Raw genomic sequence first — 15,833 nt, forward strand, 5'->3', positions numbered from 1 at the left:
GTCCGTCCGAGACCAGTTCAGTGGGTGGAGAGCTTGGGGAGGTAAATACCTCTCTGATTTCGGGTAGGTCTGAGAATACTAACGGATAGCCCTCGGGTGGGGCCTCAGGGGCTTGTAAGGTCTAAGGCGCAGTTTCCCGGCATATTTCCGCCCTGCTGTAAATAGCATGGTGCTCCATTCATACGTGGGGTCATATTCCCGCCCACTAGGCCTCAAAGTGTCAATACCCAGAAGTTTCCCTAATGAGTCTCGTACTTCACTCTCGGATACTGGACGTTCCCTACAGCTACTACATGACTGGGTGGTTCTCTGACCTTGAAGGCCCAGGTGTGGACTTCTGGGCTGGACGGGGAGAGCATGATGAACAATTTGGATATTTATACACAATTTTATTAGGCACCCCAGGTCTGAATCTCAGCAGCGCCTCCAAATGTAGCGGGTGTACCCCTGGGGTACGGCACTACGGGTACTGCTGTCACCAGTGAGGCTAACCTGAGTCCTGAGCCTCCGTCACTAGGAGCCTGGGGTGTACTTACACTCGGTGCAGCGCCTCCACTGATGAGGGATCCCAACGTGGTGGGAGTGTGCCCTCACCAGAACAACCATACAGTAAATATATACATAAAAACATATAGAACTGAGTATGTGCTTAGAATCAGTCCTGTATCACTGAGTGTGACTTGGTATCAGTCCTTATCACCTTATCCCTAGTATTCCACTGTGCCAGGGCACTTAACCTCTTAGTGTCCACCAGCTATGAAGTCAGGGTGTGTGTGTAAGGGACAGCACTTCCCTGTGTTGGGGCCTGTTTGTGCACTTTAAGATACTACCTTCCTGGTTATGGTCCTAAACAGGAGAATCCTTGGTAACTCTGCAACACCGCCACGTGATCCCATGCCGTGCTGCGCTTCTCTCTGCAGAAGGGGTGAACACTCTGGCTCCACAGGGGAGGGATCCCCAGCCGGATGATCCACTGCACACTGTCTCTGCTATGGAGCAGATGGCACACCAGCACTCTCAGGCTGCGCTAGTAATCAGGCAACGTTCTGCAGCATTTCCTCTCTTAAACTATATGAAATGGTCCCTGCATTAAAGCCTTTCCTATACAGCACTCTCAGCACCTCTACGGTGACTCAGGGAACTAACTGGGCTCTGGGGATTGAACATCTGCCCTAATCCCTGGAGCACTGCTCCGTGGATCTAACCTGCAGCTTCAGGCTCCTGATCCGCACTGCCCGCTTCCTCTCCCCCCAGGCAATAGTCCTTCCTCTCTTCCAGGAGAATCCTGCAGCCTCACTGGTTCCCTGGTATCAGGTGGTGTCACTGCCCCTGAGCATCATGGGGATTGTAGTCCCGCCTACAGCCTTGTACATAGGGAGCCTTGTGCTCTCTCTATAATGGCCGCCGCTCCGCACTCACGCTGTCCCTATCCCTCTAATCGCCGACGCAAGGTGCCCCATGCCTGCCTTTCTCGCAAGGACCCCTTACTCGCGCTCGCCACTACTGCGCATGCGCAACTCTGCGCAACTCTGCAGCTTCAGGCTCCTGATCCGCACTGCCCGCTTCCTCTCCCCCCAGGCAATAGTCCTTCCTCTCTTCCAGGAGAATCCTGCAGCCTCACTGGTTCCCTGGTATCAGGTGGTGTCACTGCCCCTGAGCATCATGGGGATTGTAGTCCCGCCTACAGCCTTGTACATAGGGAGCCTTGTGCTCTCTCTATAATGGCCGCCGCTCCGCACTCACGCTGTCCCTATCCCTCTAATGGCCGCCGCAAGGTGCCCCATGCCTGCCTTTCTCGCAAGGACCCCTTACTCGCGCTCGCCACTACTGCGCATGCGCAACTCTGCGAAGTGCGCGCGCACAGCCAACATGGTGGCCCTCCACCGTGGAGATCACCGCCGACTCCGCTGCCCCTCCGTCACACACGGAGACCGAGGGGGTACCTGGCTACACCTAGAAAAAACATATTTCAGGGTTCGGAATCCACAAGCAAATTAGAATTTTTATTAATCCAAATTATATGTGGATTTTCACTGATTAGGAAAAAAATCTGCCTTTCTAAGACAGATCCACAGAAATCCACGGAAGAAAAGAACATGCAAATTCATGGCTGATCTGAATTTCCGCAAAACATGTTGCCCATCTGTGACGGAATGGCCTTGTCGGTATGGTCAGAAAAGAGCGTACACACCACTTTTTTGCAATGAAAAGTGTTTTATTTCCCTTACCAGGGAAGCAGGTTGTAGTTGCACAGAGAATAAAGCAATGAAAGTAAATGGCATCAGTCTGCAACAAAAACAATAGTCCTTAGTTCCAGGTTTACAACAGGGAGTTCAGGCTCTTCCCTCAGCCAGGCTTTCTGCAACCTGTTTCCTCACAGGTTGAGAGCAAAATGACAGCCTGGAAGAAATCTGCTGTCTTCCTTTTAAACCTCCCCTTTCCAATCAGCTAGCAAATCTGCCAGCTAGGGTATGGTTCTTTTGGTCTGCTAAAGTGAGAGAGTTTTTTAAGCTCTTGTATACTGTCCTGGAACTAGATTCCATATTCCTCTGTCTTCCCCTTTAGTTATGGGATTCATTTCTCCCTTCTTTAGTTGCCTGTCAGTTTCCCCTGTCCCAGCAGCAACGCTGTATGTAAAATGCAACATTATTGCAACATGTCGTTTACACAGCCTGTGTTGGTTGCCTGCAGCTCATATTCTCCTAGCTGAGAGTGGGCTATTCCTACCCCCCTGTCCTTGCTGACAGTTAGTATAGTCCCACTTCCTATCTAGTGTGACCCTTACTCCTCATTTCCTTTTGACCCTGGACTCTGAGTGAGTAACTGCCTGCTATCACCCCAGCAAGGCCTTTTTGTTTTACACTGTCTCACCATTGATACACTGCACAGCAGACAGAGAAGCCCTCTCTCCCCACACTCCATCTACAAGCACCTATCTCCCTGTGTTTTCCCTCAATAAAACCAAGAAAGAGAAAAGGACTTGTTTGTGCTTTGGAAGAGGTGAGACACGAGTTAAGCTACCTGGAGTCATTCATACACCATTCGTGACCCTGGCTTCAGGATAGTAAAACAAAGACCTGTGTTGGGGAATCACACAGCAGCTACTACTCAAAGACTTTATGCTAAACAGCATAGTCCCTGCACACAAGGCAGCAGCTTTGCAAACAGACTGTACACACAAACCTAACTGCCTTTTTCTCTGTCTGAGTCCACCCGCTGCTCAGCCCCACAGAGAGGAGCCTACGGACACCCGTAAGCACAGCTGCCCCAACGCTGCACGCTGCAGGACACCGCTCGGCACCATCTGAGACAGACGCCCTACGCTGACAAGGTAAAAGACCGCACGCCACACGCACTGGCAAAGGCCTACACACACCTACAGCATGGCAGAACTCAGAGCCTCACCAGACATCACGCAGGAAAGCGATCTCTCAGATACAGAGACCGCTGCGCATCTGCAACAGGCGCAGGCAGGCGCAAGGCCCAAACGGGCAGTCACACTGACACAAAAGGGCCGCGAAAAATATGAGAGCGACATTGAAGCGCACCGCGCTAAATTAGAGTTGGCCTGGGAAACAACCGCATTGGAGTTACGCAATGTCGTTAGTATTGGCGATAATGCACAACAGCTCGCGCAGGCAATTATTCAAATAAAGTCTGATCACTCGTGCTACCAAGGGCTGTCAGAAACATACATCACCTACTTGACCAGAACCAACACCGGCGAAAGCCTGCAAGAAAGAGACTTACAAAATAACATTGATCTTGCACGTGACAGCCGCGTGCGGGCCGCCATCACAGACGCTCAAAGCGTGAGAAAAGAGCTCCTCCTGGAGACTGCATCGCAGCGCTCAAGCATATCCAGGCACTCATCTAGATCAGCAAGATCAGCGCAGTCTAACGCGTCCAGTGCAAGCACAAACGCTACCAAGGCACGAGCCGCCGCAGAGGCCGCACGTGCCAGGGCTGAATATAGTCGCAGAGAGGCAGCCGTAAGGACAGAAAGAGCGCGCATAGAAGAGGAGGAGCAGAATGCCGCTGCCAATGCCGCCGCTGCCGCGGCGCGTAAAAAGGCCGAATTGGACGCGGATCTAGAGGCACTTAATCAAGAGAAGGAAGCCGCTGCCGCCATAGCCCAAGCCGAAGTCCTAGAAGCAGCTGCGAGACAGGACGGCGGGGAGCTACCGTACAGACGGATTGCCTCAGAGGATCCGGCCCGACGCACTGAAGACTACGTAAGGAGCCTCTTCAGTGTAAACACCAGCGCACCATCTCAACACGGATGGAGCGACTCCACAGATACCGAAGACCTGCTAGGCCCACGAGGAGAAGACGCTGCTCCGTCAATGGTACATGCTGCCTGGGATAGCCACAGCCACAAGAGTGATCCACACGCCAGCGCGCACACGGATGCACCACAACAGGCTCGCAATCCAGGTACACCCACGCGGGAGAAAACAGCCCCTCACACTGGCCAGCAGCCATCACGCATCCACGCCAAGGAAGAGGCGACCGCACAGACCGTCCCAGCAACTACCTCAGAACGGGGCAAACGCGCCGACGTCTCAGGTCTGACAGACATAGCCAAGTACATGATCCGGCGCGACTTGGTGCACGCAGGACTCATCAGCTTCGACGACCGCCCTGAGAACTACCGGACGTGGAAGTTCACGTTCAAAGACGCAATCGACAGCTTGGACTTCTCAGCAAGGGAAGAGCTCAACCTGTTAGTTAAGTTCTTGGGGAACGTATCCAGGGAGCAAGCGCAGAGACTTCGGACGGCAAACGCACATCAACCCCAAGTAGGTCTGGACCTAGTGTGGGAAAGGCTAGAAGAGACCTATGGCAGCCCTGAAGCAGTCGAGGATTCACTCTTCAAAAGAATTGAGAGCTTCCCCAAGATCACGAGTAAAGACTACTCGAAGTTACGAGATCTTGGAGACCTGCTGCAAGAACTGGAGTTCGCAAGGAAAAACCATTCCTTAATAGGTCTCAACGCCCTAGATTCAGCTCGTGGAGTGAGACCCATCCTGGAGAAGCTACCCTTCAACCTCCAAGAAAGGTGGCTTTCACAAGGTTCCAAATACAAAAGGGAGAAGCAGGTTGTCTTCCCCCCATTCTCATTCTTCGTGAGCTTCATCTGCGAAGCGGCAAAGACAAGAAACGACCCCAGCTTCGTCTTAGGGGCGCAAACCACATCCAGCGTTAGCCACCCGAGGAACGAAAGGTCAACAGCAAGGTGCAAGGACTCCAGAACACCCATCTCGGTCCACAGGACGGACGTGCCCCCTACGACCCACGCGAGTCCCAGCCAGACGGCCGACAGGGACAAAAAACCAAGGGACCTTAACAAAGAATGCCCTATCCACAAAAAGCTGCATCCACTTAACAAGTGCTTCGGATTCAGGATGAAACCCATAGAGGAGCGAAAGAACCTACTCAGGGAATGGGGAGCCTGTTTCAAATGTTGTGCTTCCACAACTCATTTATTCAAGGACTGCAAAGAAGCTATGAAATGCACAGAGTGCGATAGCGACAGGCACATAGCCGCTCTACACCCGGAAGCTATGAAGCCCAAAGCAAGCAAAGCCCCTAACCCTCCGACAAAGCAGGGCGGGGAGGAAGAAGTGGGAGACACACCCCCCCCGACGTCAGTAGCATCCAAATGCACAGAAGTATGCGGAGAAGGAGACGACGGTAGATCTTGCTCTAAAATATGTCTGGTAGCAGTGCACCCAGAGGGACAACCCCAAAGAGCCAAACGGATGTATGCAATCATCGACGACCAGAGCAACCGATCGCTGGTCAGGTCAGAATTCTTCGATATGTTCGGCATACAAGACAGTACTTCTCCTTACACTCTCAGAACGTGCGCAGGGCGAATGGAGACTACAGGGAGAAGAGTGAATGGCTACACCATATGCTCAATAGACGGCAAAGTGAGCATGCCCCTTCCCACACTCATCGAGTGCAATCACATGGCGGAAGATAGGACTGAGATCCCCACGCCAGACGTGGCGCGACACCATCCCCATCTAAAAACCATTGCCGATCATATCCCACCACTAGACGAAGATGCCCAGATCCTGCTGCTACTTGGCAGAGACATCATGAGAGCACACAAGATCCGCGAACAGCGAAATGGGGACCACAATGGCCCAAGCGCCCAAAGGCTCGATCTAGGATGGGTGGTAGTTGGAGAAGTATGCATAGACAGGATACGAGGACCCGACAACGTAGGCGCCCTACAGACGAACTTGTTGGAGAACGGTCGTATATCCCACTTCAAACCTTGTCCGAACCACTTTCAGGTCCACGAGAAGCTCGAGACCAAAAGGAACTACGGAGACGCGCCTGTGGCAAGAAAATACCCCAATGACCTAGGGAGTACAGTGTTCCAGACAACAAAGGACGACGACAAACAGGCGCCATCAATGGAAGACAAAGAATTCTTGAGGTTAATGGATAAGGAGCTCTTCAAGGACGAATTGGGCAGTTGGGTGGCCCCACTACCTTTCCGTTCGCCAAGAAGACGCCTCCCAAACAACAGAGACCATGCTATGTCTAGGCTCGCTTCGCTCCGCCGCAACCTACAAAGGAAACCGGAGACCAAGGAACACTTTGTGGCCTTCATGCAAAAAATCTTCCACAGTGGCCATGCAGAGTCGGCGCCCCCACTGAAAGAAGGCGAAGAATGCTGGTACCTCCCGTCGTTTGGCGTCTACCACCCCCAGAAACCTGGCCAAATCCGAGTGGTATTCGACTCCAGCGCTCAGCATCAGGGAGTCTCCCTAAACGATGTTCTCCTCACCGGGCCGGATCTGACGAACAGTCTTCTGGGAGTGCTGATCCGCTTCCGCAAGGAACCTATCGCCGTAACCGCAGACATTCAACAGATGTTCCACTGCTTCCTTGTGCGAGAAGACAACCGTAACTACCTAAGATTCCTGTGGTACCAAGATGACGACGTAGAAAAAGAAATCACGGAGTACCGCATGAAAGTACATGTCTTCGGGAACAGCCCATCACCGGCAGTGGCAGCCTACGGCCTCAGAAGAACGGCCCAAGACGGAGAAGCAGAGTTCGGGAAAGACGCCAGGAGCTTCGTCGAAAGAGACTTCTATGTGGACGACGGATTAAAATCAGTTCCCACCGAAGAAGAAGCCGTAGATCTACTCAAGAGGACACAAAAGATGTTAGCGAAGGCCAACCAAAGGTTGCACAAAATAGCTTCCAACAGTGCCACAGTGATGAAGGCGTTTCACGCAGATGATCAAGCACCAGATCTCAAGAATTTGGATCTGGGGACCGACACGCCTCCCATACAGCGGAGCCTGGGGATAAGCTGGAATCTTAAAACAGACACCTTTACGTTCCAGGTAGCCATCGAAGAAAAACCCTTCACACGTCGCGGAGTCCTGTCCACCGTTAACAGTCTCTACGACCCGCTAGGATTCGTGGCTCCTGTCACTATACAAGGGAAGTCCCTCCTCAGAGAAATGTCCTTCGAAAAACAGGAATGGGACACCCCACTACCTCCAGAAAAACGGAAAGAGTGGGAAACGTGGAAACACTCCCTGAAGGCCCTCGAGCAACTTCAAATCCCACGCCCCTATTCACCTATATCTCTCACCGCCGCACACAGCAAAGAGCTTTGCGTGTTCTCAGATGCCTCCACCAAAGCTATAGCAGCGGTGGCCTACCTAAAAACCACGGACGTGGATGGAAGTTGCCACATCAGGTTCATCCTTGGCAAAGCTAAGCTGGCGCCACAACCTGACCATACTATACCCAGACTCGAGCTGTGTGGTGCAGTGCTAGCAGTAGAACTGGCGGAGCTTATCGAGAATGAGATGGACAGCAAACCAGATGCCGTCAAACTCTACACAGATAGCAAGGTGGTACTGGGATACATCTACAATAAGAAAAGGAGATTCTACGTATATGTAGCTAACCGCGTAGAAAGAATCAGGAAGTCAACCCAACCAGAACAATGGCACCAAGTGCCCACAGAGCAAAATCCCGCAGATCACGCCACCAGATCAGTACCCGCATCTCAACTGCAGAATACGTCGTGGCTCACAGGACCAATGTTTCTTGCGCAGCCTGCGGAAACGCTACCAACCCCAGTTGACGATTTTGAACTCGTGGATCCCGAAAAGGATACGGAGATAAGGCCCCCACAAGTATCCGTAGTACTCACCAATGTATCGCACAAAAACGCATTCGGATCACATCGATTCCAACGCTTCTCAAAGTGGACGGCCCTTCTGCGAACAGTAGCCCATCTCGGGCATATAGCCTCCTCCTTCCGCCAGACACCAGACGGTAAAACTACCGGTTGCCACGGCTGGCACATCTGCAAAGAGCTGCGCACCGTAGAGGAAATTACAAAGGCTAAGGAAACTGTTCTGAGTCATGTTCAAAGGGAAACATATGCGGAAGAGATCAATTGCATTCGCGGAAAGAAGAGTGTTAACAAAAACAGTCCACTTTGGAAGTTGAATCCCTTCATCGACAACGACGGCCTCATGAGAGTAGGAGGCCGCCTCAATAAGTCCCAACTGAGCAGGGAGGAAAGCAACCCTCTTATCATCCCTGGCCGGCATCACATCGCCACTTTGTTGGTGCGCCACTACCACGAACAAGTCATGCATCAGGGACGACACTTCACCGAAGGCGCCATTAGGGCGGCGGGCATTTGGGTCGTTGGCATGAAAAGGTGCGTGGCCAGTAATCTCCACAAATGTGTTAGGTGCCGAATGCTGAGAGGCAAAAGCCAAGACCAAAGGATGGCGGATCTACCTGTCGACAGACTTAATACAGAACCCCCCTTTACCTATGTAGGACTTGATGTATTTGGGCCCTGGATGGTCATCTCGCGTAGAACTAGGGGCGGACTAGCAAACAGCAAACGATGGGCGGTACTCTTCACCTGCATGAGTATGTGAGCGATACACATCGAGGTTATAGAATCTATGGATGCTTCAAGCTTCATAAATGCCCTCAGAAGGTTCTTTGCAGTCAGAGGACCAGTTAAACAAATACGCTCCGATTGTGGTACCAATTTCGTTGGAGCATGTAAGGAATTACAAATAGACACTAAAGATAATAGAGACAATAGTATCAAAAGATACCTGCGCGACCAAGAGTGCACGTGGACATTCAACCCTCCTCACTCCTCTCACATGGGCGGAGCATGGGAACGCATGATCGGGGTAGTCCGGCGTATCTTGGACTCTATGATGCTAAAAAGCAACCTGACTCGACTCACTCACGAAGTGTTAACCACATTCATGGCCGAAATATCAGCGATAATCAATGCTAGGCCTTTGATTCCAGTGTCAACGGATCCAGAATCGCCAAGTATTTTGACGCCAGCAATGCTGCTAACCCAGAAAGTAGGGAACATCCCCACCCCAGTCGAAGGCTTCCACTCTAAAGATATGTACAAGCGACAGTGGAGACAGGTGCAGCACTTGGCTAACACATTTTGGGATCGCTGGAGACGCGAGTATCTAATGACACTCCAAGAACGCCATAAATGGCAAACGGTTAAACCGGACATCCAAGTAGGAGACGTGGTTTTGTTGAAAGACAAACAGGTAACAAGAAACGAGTGGCCCATGGGACTTATAATCAAAACCTTCCCAAGCGAAGATGAAAGGGTCCGCAAAGTGGAAGTTCGGGTGACCCAGAACGGGGTCGTTAAGACTTTTTTGAGACCTATCACAGAGACTATCCTCCTAATGCCAAAATCGGACTATCATAAAGAAGAACTGGCTACCAGTTCTATGGACTCTGAGAGACATTGTGGTGCATCAAGCTAACCTAGAGCTGTGCATTCACCTACCTTACCGAGATGGCAAGGACTTAAGCTGGTGGTACCGGACGGTATCCCATCGTTATGTGGACATGAGTTTTGCATGTTATGTTGTATTGCACATATGTTCCACACATACCTAAAATAGTGGTATCTCCAGATACCAGACGGGGAGTGTCCTGGAACTAGATTCCATATTCCTCTGTCTTCCCCTTTAGTTATGGGATTCATTTCTCCCTTCTTTAGTTGCCTGTCAGTTTCCCCTGTCCCAGCAGCAACGCTGTATGTAAAATGCAACATTATTGCAACATGTCGTTTACACAGCCTGTGTTGGTTGCCTGCAGCTCATATTCTCCTAGCTGAGAGTGGGCTATTCCTACCCCCCTGTCCTTGCTGACAGTTAGTATAGTCCCACTTCCTATCTAGTGTGACCCTTACTCCTCATTTCCTTTTGACCCTGGACTCTGAGTGAGTAACTGCCTGCTATCACCCCAGCAAGGCCTTTTTGTTTTACACTGTCTCACCATTGATACACTGCACAGCAGACAGAGAAGCCCTCTCTCCCCACACTCCATCTACAAGCACCTATCTCCCTGTGTTTTCCCTCAATAAAACCAAGAAAGAGAAAAGGACTTGTTTGTGCTTTGGAAGAGGTGAGACACGAGTTAAGCTACCTGGAGTCATTCATACACCATTCGTGACCCTGGCTTCAGGATATATACTCCCTCACACCATCTCTATCCAATGCCATCAGAGTTGCTTCCTGTCCCCTGCTTGTAAACATAACACACTACCAATATCATCAATACCACCTATGGTACTACTTCCATCTCTGCCTCAATCCCTCCACCTCTTCAGAGTCTGATAATGTAAGAACTAGAGCCCATTCAGCATCCATCCCAGCATGTTTTTCTGAGAAATATGTCTTTGACTTTTTAACCCTGACCATTCCCTAACAAGTAGTTCTGTTTGGTGCCTGTAACATGGTGAATACCCTATAATAAAAAAACAATAGGTAGCGCTAACACTAATATATATCAAAACAAATACTATCAGAATAAATTAAATATACATGAAAAATACATAAAAAGTGTAGCAGCCTAGATACACCTCTGACCCCTAGTCAGACAATAGTAATGGTACTGGATGGGTATCAATGGCGCTAAACACATGAAGATAAAGTGAAATATAAATAATATACAACCAGATTTGATGGAGAGAAGATCTCAGCCGACGTGAATCAAACATGAAAAAAGAAAAAGAAATACATAGTGTGATACTGTTAGGACACTGATAAACAAACATACAAACAAACAAACAAACAAAAAATGGCAATGTTGCTGAACCACACACTAAACTAAAAAGGTATATTTAATATATTATAAAAACAAACAATGCAATTATGCACAAATGGACAAAGTGTAGGGCCCAATCGATATCTGGCCGAATTGCCCGCTTACCGAAGCCAAGATGTAAAACCGCAGTGGATATATTAGAGAGTATCCCCTCTCACAGTGGCTGGCACAGCTCCCAGATGTACAGTATAACCGGTGGGCACCGCGTGTAGATGTCTGTAATGGAGGACGCATAGATCCACGCTGTAGCAGGGGCAGGAAAACACTGTCTGATGTTGGTTCAGTACGGGCATGCGCAGCGGCGCCCGACACGGTGTAGATGGTGTCTCCAAATCCCCTGCTTCTTGCGGTCGCGTGTGCTCCAAAGGCGGCAAATTTAAAAGATGCTTTAGGTCACAAAGCCTCACGGCAGGGCTGGCAATGGGTAACGGCAGCTGATGGCAACGCAGGGATTTACCCCTTTGCCAGCCCTGAGGAAGGAGGCAGCAGCTTCCAAAACGCGTTGGGTGGTCCCCGTTATCCCTGCGTTGCCATCAGCTGCCGTTTTCCATTGCCAGCCCTGCCGTGAGGCTTTGTGACCTAAAGCATCTTTTAAATTTGCCGCCTTTGGAGCACACGCGACCGCAAGAAGCAAGGGATTTGGAGACACCATCTACACCGTGTCGGGCGCCTCTGCGCATGCTCGTACTGCTTCAACATCAGACAGTGTTTTCCTGCCCCTGCTACAGCGTGGATCTATGCGTCCTCCATTACAGACATCTACACGCGGTGCCTACCGGTCTTACATCCAGGAGCTGTGCCAGCCACTGTGAGAGGGGATACTCTCTAATATATCCACTGCGGTTATACATCTTGGGTTCGGTAAGCAGGCAATTCGGCCAGATATCGATTGGGCCCTACACTTTGTCCATTTGTGCATAATTGCATTGTTTGTTTTTATAATATATTAAATATACCTTTTTAGTCTAGTGTGTGGTTCAGCAACATTGCCATTTTTTGTTTGTTTGTTTGTATGTTTGTTTATCAGTGTCCTAACAGTATCACACTATGTATTTCTTTTTCTTTTTTCATGTTTGATTCACGTCGGCTGAGATCTTCTCTCCATCAAATCTGGTTGTATATTATTTATATTTCACTTTATCTTCATGTGTTTAGCGCCATTGATACCCATCCAGTACCATGGTGAATACCCTGTCATGTTATGAAACAGAAAACCTGTGCAGGTTCAGAGCCTGATACAGGATTGAGGAGGTTCATCCTAGTGCAGGCTGCCTTAATTAATCTCCTCAGTTGCTTCTGTAACGGATTTTCTGGACCCTCCTGACCCACCCAATCTCACATTGGCCCCTGTGGTCTAACCGGTCCCCATTACATGGTCGAGTCTGGTGGTGCACCTGTTGGCAACAGGACTCCTGAGTCTCCCGCATGATGGTGTATGGGGAATGTCAACCCCGACAGGCAGCTGAGGTAGTGTGCATGAGTCCTACCTATATCCAGTGCAGCGCCTCCACCTCATCAGGATCCCTGCATCCGCATGGGGATGATTCTGATGAGGAACTCCTCCGAGGTGCCTTCCTCTGCAGAGTAATTCCAGACTCACACATGAGGGTATCTTTTATCAAAGGCATTCTTTATTGTTCGTGGTATGGGCAAGCTGCCCCTCACAGCCACAGGTATGGCCAATGGAGTGGGATCCCCTCTCCCCTTAGGGAGATCACCCCTGTACCAGGTCCCTGGACACAGTGTAGGTCTTGTCAGCCTGGCTGCTGCTTGACCTTGAATTGGGCCACTAGTTGACTAGACTTCACCACACCCTATCTACGGGTTGGGGGGCTAAGCCCATTACCAGTCATTACCAGTCAGATAAACCATTACATATTAATAATAGTTCCAGCACTCACTGACTACCAGGACAAATCTGGAAAGCGGGATAAATGCCAAATCAAAAAAATATATTTAATACAAGCACAAGGTATATACATGGAGCAGTGCGACACAAGCAAAATTATATAGCACAAAAAACTCAAAACATAGGTAGCATAGGGACATACCCCAGGGATAGGGAGTGGGAAAACAAGGGTTGGTGGGGGAGATAAGGGGGGGAAACATTTCAGGGAAAACCCCTTCCTCAGGCCCATTCCCTCATGTCCGAAAAGGACATAAGGTACTTCCCTTACCCCAGTATCCCGAAATATATTGAGCAAAGCCCCTAAAGCACAGAACAACCGATAATCTTCTAAGCAATAAGTGCTGGGAAAATATGATCCAGCAGTAGCAAAAGAGCGTAAGTAAATGAGCAAGATAGTTCAAAATCAAACCACAGGGGATCTGACAGCAATCGTGATGTCTATCATCCTCTTCTCCTGCTGCAAGGGGCTGCTGAATGAGTCAGTGTGATCCAGTGCAGATAAGGGCTAACGGTGTGACGTCAGATAAACCGTTCAAAGGTGGAGGTCCATTACCTTTTGCCGGGGTAGGGTTCTGTAAGTCTGTGTGTACAGTTTCTCTCCACAGCGGTCCAGGGTTCAGCAACTTCCTGGCCAGAGAGACCTTGCAGTCTATACTACTGGCTTTTTAGAGGCCTAAGGGCCGTTCTATACAGCATGCGGGCCGTGCGTGCCTATGCGAATGCGCGTGCATGTCCCGCATGCTTTTTGTATGTATAGTGTGTTGAGTGTATGCAGGGTTGAGTGTGTTTATGTGTGTTTGTGTGTGTTTATATGTATGTGTGTGTATGTGTATGTATATAGGTGTGCGTGTGTGTTTGTGTAATTTATTATTTATTAAACAAAAAAAACATTAATAAAATTTTTATTTTTACCACACTTGTATAGACAAATACATACACACACACACATGCATGCATGATATACACACACACACACACACACACACACACATACATTCAGAGCCGGTAGCGGCGCGAAAAGCTGAATTTCTTCATATTCTCCGATGTCGGTCGGCTCCCCTCTCCCTACTGTGCGCGCGCACGGCCCTTGTATAGAAAGGCTGACTGACGTCAGCCAACTACAATTCCGCCCACGCACACGGCGTAGCACGCGTTCGGCACTATAGAACGTGCCTAATGAAGTGTAGCCATGCTGTAAAATGGTCTACAGTTTTCTCTCATGCTGGCAGTAAGCCTGGTAAGTTACAGGGTTGCCAGCATCAATCATGGAGGTTTGCCCTCACACCCTGGTGAGGTGTCATATGTATTCAAGGGGAGTGGTAACATGCTCTGAGTCCATCGTTAGTGACATCAGAGATGTGCCAGGTTCCTGAGGTATATAAGGCACAGCACTGTCCAAAGTTAGTGGTTCTACAATGTGGTTAGAGGAACAAGTCCGAGTTGAGACTTGGGAGTAAGGTGTCCACTAGTGGTAGCCCTGTTTTGTTTGTTTTCCTTCAACCCTGTTTTTGCTTAAACATAAGCTGTATTTTTGTTTAAACCCGCCGGCTAATAAAAGCCTATTTTTTATTTCTCTTTAAAAAAATTCTCTGTAGGAGACCAATGCAAAGGTATAACCAGGGAGACATATTTGGGGAAAATAAATCTTGGCTTTTATTCAGCCCGTAGCTTCAAACAATACATTTTTAAGGCAGCACTAAAAAAAACAACAGCCTATCGCCATACCAGGAAGTCCTATCCCTTTGTACGGGCTACCTCGCACTTCTCACTCCCTATCTGCAGGGCTGGGAGGATAGGCCTCTAGCAACCTTTGACCCAACGTCCAAAGAGGTACCTGTTATCAGGGGCTATTTCCTGCAGTCAAGGGTGTGGGTTGGTGTCCATAGGATGCACCCTCTTGCGGGTTTCGGGGTTCGCTATGTCCTGCAATAGAGGGTCTGGTTCCCTAAGATACTTCTATGACAGCATACATCTCCCATGTGCTAGAGAGTTCTGTTCCTGGGAATCTATTCTAGCAGCACAGGCCCCATGTGCTCAAGAGATCTATGCAGTTTCTGCAGAACACATTTAAACCTGCTTGATGGGCCAGGTGGAGATTGGCTAATTTACTCTAGCTACAATTAATCAGATCCCTGCTGAACTCATCAGCTACAGACAGGCTCTAGGTGTGCTGCTTTTTTAAACCGGGAAAGGCCCTGTCACAGTCTCCTGTTATAAAAACCTCTTAACACATCTCCGACAGTGCTCCTGAGATTGAGGCCTGTCCAGATTCAGAAAAATACTCTCTCAGAGTTCTGTTCCTCCCCTCCATCTCCATGATCAGGAAACTCTATATCCACCATACTCACCTAAGATTCTCTAAGAAACAACACCCGAGTCGCAGCAAAGACTGCCTCCTAAGAGATTTTCCCCAAAATGTTGCCCTTACACTTCTCCTGTCCACTAACCTAGCGTGGACAGGATTAACATCATTAGGAAAAAAGAAAGACACAACTTCAAATGCCTGGATATCATCAGCACCTCCAGTCTGCATTTCTGCACTGTTTGCTGCTCAACTGTTTTCACTCCACCTCCAACACTCTTAGAAATGTAGCCCCCTTCCCTGTAACTAAGGGAACTACCTCTGCACAATCCCACTTATTTCTTCCACAACGCCAACTCCTTCAATTAACAAGCAGCTATCTGAAACACATCAACCAGGGAGAGGGAGTGGCTCAGTGAGTAAAGACACTGACTGACATTGAGA

The sequence above is a fragment of the Ascaphus truei genome, chromosome 2 (genome assembly GCF_040206685.1).
Source record: "Ascaphus truei isolate aAscTru1 chromosome 2, aAscTru1.hap1, whole genome shotgun sequence".
Classification (NCBI taxonomy): Eukaryota; Metazoa; Chordata; class Amphibia; order Anura; family Ascaphidae; genus Ascaphus; species Ascaphus truei.